This window comes from Sebastes fasciatus, chromosome 9, assembly GCF_043250625.1.
Source record: "Sebastes fasciatus isolate fSebFas1 chromosome 9, fSebFas1.pri, whole genome shotgun sequence".
Lineage (NCBI taxonomy): Eukaryota > Metazoa > Chordata > Actinopteri > Perciformes > Sebastidae > Sebastes > Sebastes fasciatus.
In genome coordinates this window covers 25,815,199-25,828,025 of record NC_133803.1, presented here as the reverse complement: position 1 = coordinate 25,828,025, position 12,827 = coordinate 25,815,199, and the positions used below count along the sequence as shown (strand labels likewise).

Here is a 12,827-nt window from a genome sequence, read left to right as displayed (position 1 = left end):
TATTTATCATCCTTCCTGACAAGCTAGTATGATATGTTTGGTACCAATGGATTTCGTATGTTCTTTAGTTTCATATGATGCCAGTATATTCACTCTAGCTTTAAAACTGAGCCCGCTACAACCTTAAAAATCACAAGTTGCGTTAATGCATTACAAAAGTTTTGCAAATTCATTATTATCGGGTTAACTTTGACAGCCCTATTTTTCTGACGTGCCCCGCTGTGAACGAATAAACAAAAAACTGGTTAAAGTCTTGATGAACTGGGGTAAATGTGGCCCGTGTTTAACAGCGAAACTATATCCAAACATCTGTTCACAAACTCTCACACAACTCGTGCAGTATAAAAAGTCTCAATTATCCAGTCGTATGCTCACTACTTCCCAAACACATGCATCTTCGCTAAAACCTTGCATGCATGTGTTGTTAAACGGGGCCCCCATTTACTTCACTTCATCATGATTTTTCTCAATTTTGTTATAAAAACAAAGTTTTCTTAAAGAATTGGGTGAGTAATTTATGGTCATTTTGTGGGTGAAGTATTCCTTTAACTCTTTAAGAGAAAAAAAAAAAATAGAATCTGAAAAACACCACGTTCAAGTTGTTTTCATAGGTGGCGTGTTTCTTACATATGAAAAATTGCTTTGGCATTTACAACACAGAACAACGTGAGCACAACTTACTACACACTCGCTGGTCTGGTCAGTGTAACTTCTCTATTTGAGTGTTATAAAGGGGAGTGAAGTCTGGCCCGCTGTGAGTTTTACCCCTCTGGTCTATAAGTCTGAACCTCTGGGGTCCCACTAGACTTTCTCACGGTCCTCATCATACACACACACAGAAACACACACGTACACTTGTACATACCACACACACAAACACACAGTGACACACGCTGCGGCAGCGGTTGCCCAGTGCTCCCCAGAGAGAAGGTTTGGTTACAGCTTTGCATGAATCGTAGTGGTGACATTGCAGACAACTGACTCTTCCACTGAGGGAAGCTCAGAGCCAAAATGGCCTCTGCTGCCTGCCCACCACATGTCTTAGCCCCAGACAAAACACTGTTTCTGAGCTGGATGCAGATTTAGACTTTTCTCACACTTTAAATGACGTTATTGTCTGTTAAGTTCTACGTCTCTGAGTTGGGCCTTTAGTTCCCAGGACCACCAGACCACCCTACACACCACAGCTGTCTTTAGTGTAACCTCCTGGATCCTCCGACTAATCCTCATGTAATGATACTCTAATCACTGGAGAGACACCAACATGGTTTTTATCCCTCTTATAGAGCCCCCCCCACAACCCCTTAAACCCCTCAAGCCAGGACCCCGAACTGTGAACAAGAAAGCCTATAGTTTCTCAACGCCTTATGCTGTGTTCACACCACGAGTGACACCGTAACAGCCTACAAGCCATTTTCAGTGGAAGCCAGTGACATGAAGCTACAAACTGACGCCCGAAACACGCTACAAATAAAGTTGAGCGGGTCTCAACTTTTTTCAGCCCTCCAATGACGCAGTGAAGCGTCAACCAGTCATATGTTTTTGTTTCAGTTCCTGTCCTGTTCTGTCTAAAGACTATTCTTTTAATAGTGACCCTTGGCCAGAAGATTACTACCAAAAGAGAGAGATTTTAACCTCTTGTTGCCGTTAAGTTGCATTTGCAATCCACACGTTCTCACTCTCAATTCGTCAAATACCGCAGCTTGGTCAGAGTCTCTAAACTTCAAACTATGGCGCTCTAGGTACCCCCTTAGCGTCAGTTCTGGACCTGTCAGGGACGGCGTGTCAGTTTCCCCTCGTTACCTGCATACAGTCTCTTTCAAAATATACTTCCAATGTAGGTTTACTTAGTTTTTAGGTTTACTTATGCAACAAAAGTACTTTCAACCAAGAGGCCTGTGCTAGATACCTGTGTTTTGTTTTGTAAGTTACGTGTTAAGTTTACGTAAGTTAAGTTTGAAAGCGTCTCATACAGACGCTAAAAGGTGCCTCAGTGCGTCGGTATCGGACGCCGAGGGGCACTGACCAAGCGTCGGGTTTTGACGAGTTGGGAGTGAGAATGGATGGTTGCAATAGTGTCTGAAAGCTGCTATGAAAGCCTAAAGAGACTCTGTCTGTCAGGATCCTCCTTAAATCATTGTCTAGTATTACTGTACATTCCTCTTCTGTCTCTTCAGTCTGTGATTGAGGAAAACGGGCAGCTGTCTCACTTTCTTCCTTCTTTCTTCCGACATTTGAAAAACAGTCTCCAACTGCTGTTCTTCTCTTTCTGTGCCCCTCCACCGGCCCGGAGTTGTACAGCCCTGTGACCCCTGACCCCTGCACGGCATGGAGTCTTGTTGACGTAGTGAGCGGATAGGAGCTGGGCTGCAGCCCGTGGTAGCTTCTCAGCAATTGCCAATAAAGCAGCACTGTGATTTACTCGGGCCACTGCTGCCAAAAATAAGCAGAATAGAGTTAAACTTGTCCTTGGCAAAGAAAGACGTCTGATTCCTGATTGTGCCTCGGCCAAGAACATCTCTCCCCTGCCTCTAATGTACACAAACATAGACACACGCACACACCAGCTCCGTCGCCCCTGACTCGTTGTGTACGTGTGTGCGTGTGTGCTCACTCAGACCCGACATGTGTTGTTGGCTCATCAAGCCAGAACATGGAAAGTGTGAGTGGCTGCAGATGTTGAGAAGCGGAGAAGATGAGTTTTTTTTGGGGGGTTTTAACATGCTTCCTCGCACTCCACTAAAACGCCTCAGCAGACCTTCGTCTTATCCCACAATCACCGAGGCTTAAAGGGGGATCTCATAGTCCACATAGTTCCCACTGTCCATCACCTCCCATCTCTATACAGTGATCCCCTGAGGATTAGGGCTCCAAACTGTATCTGAACTTACTGCTGCACCTATAGAGAAACACACCGGATCAAATAGGAAGGATAGTGAGAGTTAATTTAGAAGCAGATTTGTGATCCAAACAGCGTAAAGTGAAATCCAAGATGTTTGCTAGAATGTCAGATTTACAGTTTTTGGAGGTAAATTAAAAGCAAGCGGGCCCCTTACACGATCAGGGAGGAATAGAGAGGAACCACAACGACAGACAGGAAGAGAGAATTCCTCAAATATGAGTGGGCGAAGAGGACAGACAGTACCATCCATTGATAATAAAATTAACAGGCGCTCATGCTATCAGCCATCATGACTAATCCTCAAATGTCACAGCGGCCACTCAGGAATCCAGCCGCAATATCCCCGCGGTAATCGCGTCGGCATCCGGATGAGCCTGCGGACGGACCGCCGCGCCGCACAGAGGGTTATTCACCACACGAGATGTGTGGGAGAAAAAGCTTGACCTTGGAAACTATACATTAAGCCCTTGGTGTTAGTGATCTCTCACCATTGTCATCACCAGCAGGGATTCTCACACTCCCCCCCCCACACTACACACACCTGTCTGTGTGTGTTAAGAGTGCGGTCACGGCAGTCTGGGAATTTACGTGGCAATGGTGTTTTTCGGGGTCGTGAGGTCACCCTGTGTGGAGATGTGCGTGCACCTTTTTATCGACTGAACAGTTGTTGTGTCTGCGGTGTGTGTGAATAAATCATCAGACTCCTTCTTGGGTTTCTATTTCACTCAGCTGCAGCTCTAAATTTATTTTGGATGTCCTGCAAAGATTTTCGGGGCCAAATATCTGCAAAAATATTCATGATACAAGCAAGTCATGGGAAGGCCTTTGCTAAGTCTCCAGTTTCTTGTCATTTCCTGTCAGAGTTTGCCATGAATAGCTTGTTTAAGATATTATATTTTACTCAGGTGCAGATGCACTATGAAATAACTAAACGGATACATCCATAAAATATCAACGGTCTTGCGAAAGCAGACGGTGGGTTATTATGCTGCTCTAAAAACCATTAGGAGTGCTGTGAGCCAGATATTGCTAAATTCCTGGACATGCTTTTCTTAGATTCAAGAGTCCAATTCAACTCTTGCATTCAACTGTTTTATTTTGATAGATTCAAGTGCTGATAGAGTTCACTATTATTGGTTCACAGGCTCTTTCAACCTTGAAACACTTTGCAAACTAGAATTGGCTGGAATTTGGTTGTAACACTGAAATGGTGTGAAAAAAAGAGGAAAGCAGCGTCTCTCTTGTTTAGGTAGCGTAGAACCAGATGAGCTTATAAGGAATCATAATCCTTTAAGCCCCCCTCCAGTGTATTTTGGCATTTATATGATATTTCATATCTATTTGAGTGATTTCCTGACTAAGTTGATTAGCCACGCTGTTTGCCAAAGTTTTGTTGCTAAGATGGGAATATGACGTATGACTATAGTAGAAGCTGCAAGTCAAAGGTCATCCTCCAAACTTGCACAGGCGCACTCGTGCTCGTTCGAATCTGAGCAGCAAACTGATAAATCTGTTTATCTGTTACCTAGTTAGTTAGTTAGCTAGCACAATTTGTTGCCTTAGCTAACTGAGGGGTTTTCATTTTATTTTTCAGTTTCCTCCCCCTTACATTAGTGTGTTTATTTTCACAATAGGCATTTGTGTGTGCCAAGAACGGGTGCAATCAACGCAGTGAATTACACAAAATCCCACCGGCAGAATGATTGTGAGGTAACGCAAAATCTCACTAAGTATATTTTATCTAATTACTAGTCAAAATATCTCATAACACTCAATATAAGACACAATCACCTAACAAGTAAAATTTCAGTGAGATAAAGGGACGTTTTTAGACAATACATCTTGTATATCTTAAGTGAAAAATATTATTTTTGACCACTCAAAACTTTCTAATACTAGTGAAATATAGCTCAAAATAAGTTTTCTCTGCTAATTTCAAGATCTCTTTTTATCTTGAGAGGCCTACTGTAAATATTACATCTTATTTCAAGAATTCCTAACAAGTGAATTTTTGCTTGTTTCATTGGCAGATTTTTTTTATTTATTACAAGCAAAAAAACACCTTGTATTCTTCTTCTTCTATTCTATTTTTGACGTGTCCCTTTTAGCACCACAGCACTAGTGACAACATACACAGGTGGTAAACTAACTGAAACCATCTGCACAATCATGTGAATCTGAAAAAAATCTGTTTTCTACAGTCTAACCTAGATAGATATATTAAAAACCACAAGTCTTGTGTTGGATGTTGAAGTGTTGAAGAAAGTGAAACATGTCACAATATTCAGAAATTCAACACATGGCCAACATACTTGTGTTTGCCAGCTTTGATACAAAGAAGCCAACAATCTCTCTGGCGTATGTGTTTAATTATAAACTGTCACAGAAGACAGGAGCTGGATTTGACATAACTAAGAGTTGCAGAACGTCATCCCTTAGTTGGCCAACGGCTGTAGTCTGCTGTACGTTAAAGTGCATCTTGTATGTTGGCCTTGTTGGACTCTGTGTTTTCAGTTGTTTTGGTTTATAGGGCTTCTTAGGTTATGTCCATCCTAAAACATTTGCTGTTTGTATTGTGAGACTTCTGTCGCGTTCTGGTGGCATTTGGTTTGTTTAAGAGTGCAGTTCTATTTTTCTGTTGATGTACTGGCTATTCACTGTTTTCCGTGAGGAGTGAAAGGTTTTGTCTCTCTTGTTTTTTTGTTTTGTTGGTAACAACATGTGCCCTTTACAGTGTGTTTAACATACGATGGCCACCACTAAAGTTGCTCTACGACTGAGACAAACAGGCGTAAGTACTCCTAAATCTTGCGTTGTCTGATGCTGTTGGTACCATAGGCTGTACAAAATATGGACGTCGTCTCCCTGACGAGACTTATAGGTTTCTGAAGAGCCGTTGTGAAGCTCAAAGTGGGTGGCTCCGGCTGTCGCCATCTTGGCAGTGACGACACACCCTGACTCCCGGCTAATCCAAAAATAGGCAAAGAGGTGGATCGTGGGTGGAGCTGAGCAGACAGCTAGCAGCTAGCGACCTGGTACGGTGCTCACCTGTCACTCAAAGAGACCACACCCTCAATTATGCCTAAATTGAAGCCTTAATATAAATTAAACATGTCCGTTATACAAACATTCACCCCCTGAACAGTTGTCATGAACGGGGTAATTAGCTATAGAGACCAAAACCGTGTTTTTTACCAGGCTGTAAACATGATCTTTCTGCTGTAAAGTCAGGCATTTTAACACTGGGGTCCGTGGAGATGGACTCGCTTTTGGAGCCAGCCTCAAGTTGCCATTTGAGGAACCGCAGTTTTTGGCATCTCTCAGCACCAGAGGTTGCTGCTTGGTTGGTACAAAGAGGGACGAAGAGCAATTCAGGCTGGATTATGATTGTATGTGAATGATGATGACGGAGATGTCAGTGATGTTTTCTTACATTGCTTGTTTTCGGCAGTGACTGGCTTACATATTTATGTAATGTAACTGCCAAACCGGTTCCCCAGAAGTTGAAACAACTTAAAACCCCCCTCTCATTATTCTTCCACTCTCTTTCTCCTCCTGATCACCCCGTCCCTCTTCTACTCGTCCCATAACCCCCCCTCCACCCCTTTCCACTGAGGACCCAGAGCCCTTATGCAACCCAATCAGGACCCTATTTAGGGAAATCAAGTTAAATAAACTGTGATGTGAACCGAATCCAAATAGGGACTGTTATATAAGAATGAGGTTGCTTCATAGATGAATGGCTCTTGGAATGGACGCGGATTCCCAAGGCCTGTATTTATTTTCATTACCATCGGAATAGCTTCGCCTGTGAGCTCCATGCCGAATGAGGACGGAAAGCAAATGAGAAAGAAATTCATCCAAACTTCATCTTAAAGAGTCACTCCTCAATCCCACGGTTCAAACATGCATCGAAGTGATTGATTTTTTTTCAATAAACCACTCTCAATGAATCAACAGTTTCCCATGTCGATTAGCAGAAGTCTATGGAAAGCTTATAGGTACACGTGCAGGCTCATGTTTGAGTTGGTTCGTCTGTGTGTTACTGGATCACATTCCTCCTCTTTTTTGCCGGTCCGTCTCGGCACGTCGGGATCACACCTGCGAACTGCCTCCGTCTCTTCTGATGTTGACTCTGGATGAAGAATCGCACCGTCGTGTTCTGACAGGAGACATAATCCCTGAGAAATCAAACTTTTAGTTATGAGGAGTGCTGCATGATTTGGATCAGGGGGTTTGGGTTTTTACTCAAGGCTCTGACGCATGATTCTGTCAGCACGTATGACACACAAAAGTTTATGCCAGGAAGTTTTAAATTGTTTTTAAGATGAGATGAAACTTTTATGATCCTGCGGGGGGAAACTGGGTGGTTGCAGTGGTAACTTACTGCAGTGTGATTCATCAAAGTGAGAAAGAAATATAGCAAACATGTATTTAACATAAAAATATGAGTCATGGCATGATAGGGGTGTCTAAATGTCAGTCAAACACAACTGTGTCGGTTCGGTTTCAGAACGAGGGGGACAACGATGTCTGGGGTTTTTCAACCAGACAGAAACAAAACTGTGACTCTGAATATGTACGTTTATTACCCAATAACACATTATAATAAAACTGGTCTTCATTACTTCCATCAATTTGTCAGAATAATTAGAAATGTGGCCTAACTTTCTGTATTATTTCTGCACTAACTCTAAAAATTATATTTTGTTTCTTCGGAACTGCTGCATTGAAAAAAGACAAGCACCTTTTTGTCAACGAAAATAAAGAGAGATTTTGTTATTTTTTTAAATTTTTAAACCACATTTTAGTCTCGTCTTTTTTTTATCAACAATATTGCATGTTGATATAATCACAGTTAGAGTTTAAAGACGTCTGTGCCGTCTCATCATCGTCTCGTATTAGTCATGGAACAAGACTCGGTCAAAACCGAGTATATGGCTGCACAGTGTATTTTCAGTCACATAGTCACATAGTCAGTGATCATGTCTATAATGTTAAATCTAGCAGCGAGGACAGTAGGGGATGCGCTGCTCCACGCAAATGGCCGTTCAAGTGGTGACGTACCCTCTCGTTGAATGGACCTGATTGGTCCCTGGTTTTCTGCCTACCGTTTCAAACAGGAAACAACATGGCGACCTGCTCATAAACTTTCTGTTATTTCGTCTAAACAATCCACCAAAATCTACTTCTGAAAACATTTTAAGCGAGAAATAGGCTATGTCACTGCTGAATCTCGCTTCATTTTAGAACTAGATCGCCTAGTTTCACAGCTTGGTCCAAGTTCCGTGAGCCAAACGTGTCGTGCTGGACGGGCTCATTTGCATAAAGTTGAGATTGCGCCAGTGAGTGGAACCGCTAACGCTCCCCCTAAAAACGTAAACAAAGGACTGTTTCCGCCTTTTCATTTTGAAAGAGAAACGACCAATGAGGAAACTCCAACACTCGGCCGACCAATCGTGCAACTTCATCGCTCAGTCACTCAGTGACAGACTTTTGCCGCTGCTGGTAAAGGTCATATCTGTAAGTGCAAAGTAATAATTGAAGGTGACCCAGTTAAGTGTATCAACATTTTTATCAACTCAGAGCTTTTCTCATTTAGACTTTGGCAGCTGGACGCTGTTTAAAGAGTGTACACTCTACTGCGGGGGAGTGTGGGGGAAATTATATTCTTGTTAAAACATACTTAAAGAAATCACTGAATGATATAAAAGTACACAAAAAACAAATTAAATTGATAGCACATGTGTAATGTTAAGAAATAAGTGAATTTGTGGAGAAAACAAATGAGGTGCTGTATTTGCAGTTCCCTTTTATGCGTGTTTGTCAGTTTTAGAAACTGATATCACTTCCCTCGGCTCGCTGCGTTCACTGTGCCGGGCTAAACATTGACATTGGCTGTGAGATGAGTGGCTGGAATAGAAAGAGATTATCGTTTCCCAAACTCAGACTAAACTCTGTCTTGCATTCTGTCTGCCTCGCTGAGGAACGACAGAGAACAGAAAAGAAGCACATGAAAGAAGAAAATGACAGTGAGGAGGATGATGATGATGAGGAAGGGCGTTGGGTGCGTTTTCGTGATCCATCTCTTGCGTATGAGCCTGAGGAAGACAAGGCCTCATACACATCTCAGCTGACACCCCATTTCAGCCTCTGTGCAAGTCGTTCTGTAATCCCACTCTCTACGAACGAGGCTTCGTTCCCAAAACAAACATGGCTGGATGACCCTCATCCACCTCGGCGTCGAGTATGAGACGCAGGTGTTGCTTTTTAATCCCAGCTGGCTGGTATAACTGTTATCTTTGTATATACATATCAAGATGTATTGATGTGCTGTTTTGATCTATAATGCAGGAATGGCTTTGCGGGAGCATTAAGCGTTAAGGCCGTGTTTATCTGTGACAGCGCCATAGATAAAGGGCAAAAACATCCATCATTTCTTCCTCTCACTCCCTCACGCTGTGCCCAGGCTGCTTCCTGTAGCTGAGCTCAGCACTGACATCTGCTGCCCGTCCCCCTGGCCTGACCTTTGCCCTAATGTAGCGGATAAGGAAGTGTCAGTGGGAACCGGCAGGGTCAGGTGGGGTCTCGGTCCTGGGATCCTGGTTCCTGGCTGCTCTGCGGGCCCGCCGTCCCCTCCCTGTATCCAGCCCTCCACATGTGTTTCCTGTTGTTTTTCAGACTAGCAGCGCTGTGCCGGCCCACCGTACCAGAGCAGGGGCCTTTTCCTGAGGCTTTGTTTGGCCTGGCCTCTGGGAATGGCTTAAATTTAGGTGTATGTGACAGAATCCACCTCGACCCCCACAATCACCATGTGTGCCACAGTCAATACAGTTGAGTCTCGTAAAGACTGGCCTCCCCTCGCCTCCCCTTTCTGTCCAAATTTATAACCTGAGAGCAGAAGATCAGGTCTCTCCAAAACTGTAAGGAAGAGGGGGGGAGGAGTGTGTGTTTATATGTGTGAGGTTATTCGGACATGTATCAGCTCAATATTGGCCTTTTCTTAAATCCCAGATATGTTTAAACCATTTACTTTTGATATTTATGGGAGAATTTATCTTGAAACAGATTATCTACAGACGAGACTGACAGTTGAGGATTAAAGTTCATTCCTGACCTTGGAGACAGTAGACACAAAAAAACTACTCTACGTAGGTCCACTTGCTAGCTTTTCCCAGTGCTTTCATCTCATAGTCAGCTCCAGCAAATAGTTTTCTCGTCTCGGCAGTCATCACGTCACCTGTGGAAGTAGATGGATGGTTTATTATTTGTCCTCAAGGAGGAAATTCTTTCCCACATTAAGTGCATACATAGTACAAACAGTGCTATGGGAGACATACAGAACTAAACACGATTATGCAAAGAGATAAAGACATGGATTAACACTCTACATACAGGCTGGATTTATTTAACTGAAGAGGAGGTTCCTTGTCTTCACACCTAAATGACAGAATAGGCTCCCAAAACAACATTTATGACTCTTCTTTTTAATGTAGTGAAACAGTCTCACGTGGTTAACATTGTGAAACAGAACTACTTGTGTTTAGGCAACAAAACTACTTGGTTGGGTTTAGGAAAAGATTATGGTTTGGGTTAAAATAAGTATGTTTGTACGTGGTAACATACTGTCGTAGTTACGACTAACGTAACTTAAACTAACTCATCTTGTTGACTTTTGGTTTCAAACGGGACACGAACAGCGGTCTCCTGGGTGAAAGTCCTGTGTTTGTTTGACCCGTCCATCCACTTCCCCCCTACACAGACTTTATCGCTCCTAATTCTACGTCACCTGACTTCCTCTTTTGCTCCCGTCATACTTACTACGGCCACTACAGGTCGACGCCTAACAACAAACGTTGCACATATGTGTCGTAATAAGCTGCTTGCAGACAACTTATACGGCCGTTTTTTCTGTGAGGACAGCTTGGCTAAAATGGGCCTTTCTGCACATTTGTAGTCTATACCTGCATCCAGAAGTAAGGTGGGTAAAGTATCGGTAGAGTGGATGATCTGGGTCATGTGTGGACAAAATCGACACACATGCACCGACCGTGACGTCGCAGCTAGCGCTTGCTGCGTGGGACCCCTATAGGGACAAACTGTATTGGATGGAGAACCATCTTTGAAGAGAACCCCCCAATATACTACCACCTGTTATCACATACCTAGGTCACGAGATAACAACTGCGCTAAGTAAACTCTTTCCGCTAATGAAGACTGCGAGATGTGCCTAAAAGCTCCAGAAAAAGCTAATGAGAGGACCTTTAGTTAAGATTTTATGTCAATAATAGTATCAATATTAGTAATTCTAGTAGGGCTGCCCCCTCTTAGTCAATTAGTCTAAGATTTTTTTAGTCGATTAGTTGTTTTTTTTATCATTTTTTCATGCTGAATGACTTCTTTCCAGGAAACTTATGAGCACATCTCTGGTAAACACAACATTTAAAGAGGTGCTTTTGTGTGATTCTTTGTGGAAAAACTCAGATCAGTTGATTAAATCAACTAATCGATCAGTCGTGAGAGTGTTAGTCGACTAAGAACTTCTTAAGTCCATGATAGCACTAAATTCTAGTGTCTCTATGTCTAAAGGCTCGGTCACTCCTGCATTAAAAACGGCATAATTTTGGAGCAAAATCAGTGTAATTCAATGGAAAAGCCTCCGCCAATGGATTTGCTGACTTTAGGCCACTTTCAAAAAGCTACGTCTTGTGTGTGTTCTGCCTCGGGTAGTCCTTCGAGATTAACTGTCTGATGTTCAGAGCTTAATTTTCATCCATTACTGAAAATGCTGGAAGTTCACATCGAAAAAAGAAATGGACCAATTACTGCAATTCAGCTGATTCTGAACAGCAGCCAGCAGCATATAGACTCACATGGCTGCAGTGCATGTCAGCTTGTGGCAACATCATTTAAATACAAATGCTCATGTCGCTCCTCTGGCTGAAGTTCATTCATAATACAGAGTTCACCTCCTTTGATCGTTCTAACAGATGCAATGAAAAGCGGTCCAAAACTATTCATGATGGACGACTTATTCAGAGTTGGTGAGTGTGACTGAAGATTGCAGCATGTCCCACTTCAAGAGACCTTCATTGTGACAACACCGCAGCTCTGGAATATTCGCCAGTGGAAATTGCACTTCTATTTTTACCTAATTATCTCCAGCGGAGTGCGAGTGCTGTTTGTACCGCCTCTGATTTTTCCGTAACGGGGGGAGTACATAAAGACTTTATTAGAAGCAGCCTGTGCTGTTTCAGATCAGGACTCTCATGCTCTCGCTCCTCTGCTGGGACTCGTCCTGAGGAAGAGATGTTTTGTTCATGGCCTTTTTTAATTGAAAAGACACCACAAAGCGAACCAACCCCCCCATCCTCAACAGAACACGGCTCTCTCGCTTTTCTAGGATCTCAGGAGGCCCCTCGGTGTTGCCCCCTGAATGTTTTCCATCAGGGGACCCAGCACGCTAATTTACAGTGCGGTGAGAAAAAAACTGGCGGCTCAGCAATTCACTCTCCTACCCCTCCTCCTCCTCCTCCCGCCGACCGCCATCGCCACCCCTCCTCCTCCTGGTCCTCTCTTTCTCCTCCTCTTTACTGACACAGCAGTACTGTGCCAGTATGTGACATCACAGCGCTCATCTCCAGAGCACGCCAAAAACCATTCCCAGCAGCGACTACAGGAGGGACGGGAGAATGGCTTCCATATGGGGTACACACACACACTTCACCCCCCTTCTTTCACGTCTCCCTCCTTTTCCACGGAGGCGGAGGGCGATGGGCATGATGGGAGGACAAGAAGAAGAAGAAGAAGAAACAGGAGAATTGGCAGTTTATCTTTCCGAGTGAGACTTGACATGCGGCTTTCATCTTTAGCTGGCGCGGGGCGTTTGCCCACAGCCAAGCCTGCTCTTCCAAATCTATCATTT

The 12,827-nt window shown here is 43.4% G+C and overlaps 2 long non-coding RNA genes across 2 annotated transcripts in view; one reads left to right on the top strand and one right to left on the bottom strand.

Moving 5' to 3' along the window:
• LOC141774345 (uncharacterized) overlaps positions 1-10,280 on the bottom strand; it is a 170,982-nt gene extending 160,702 nt beyond the window's left edge. The window contains exons 1-2 of the long non-coding RNA XR_012595306.1: positions 10,020-10,280; positions 8,031-9,823 (exon numbers count right to left, since the gene is read on the bottom strand). This is a non-coding gene — a long non-coding RNA (uncharacterized LOC141774345). The remainder of the gene's footprint in view (positions 1-8,030; positions 9,824-10,019) is intronic.
• LOC141774344 (uncharacterized) overlaps positions 1-12,827 on the top strand; it is a 57,152-nt gene that overhangs the window by 16,682 nt on the left and 27,643 nt on the right. The gene's annotated exons all lie outside the window — the stretch shown is intronic.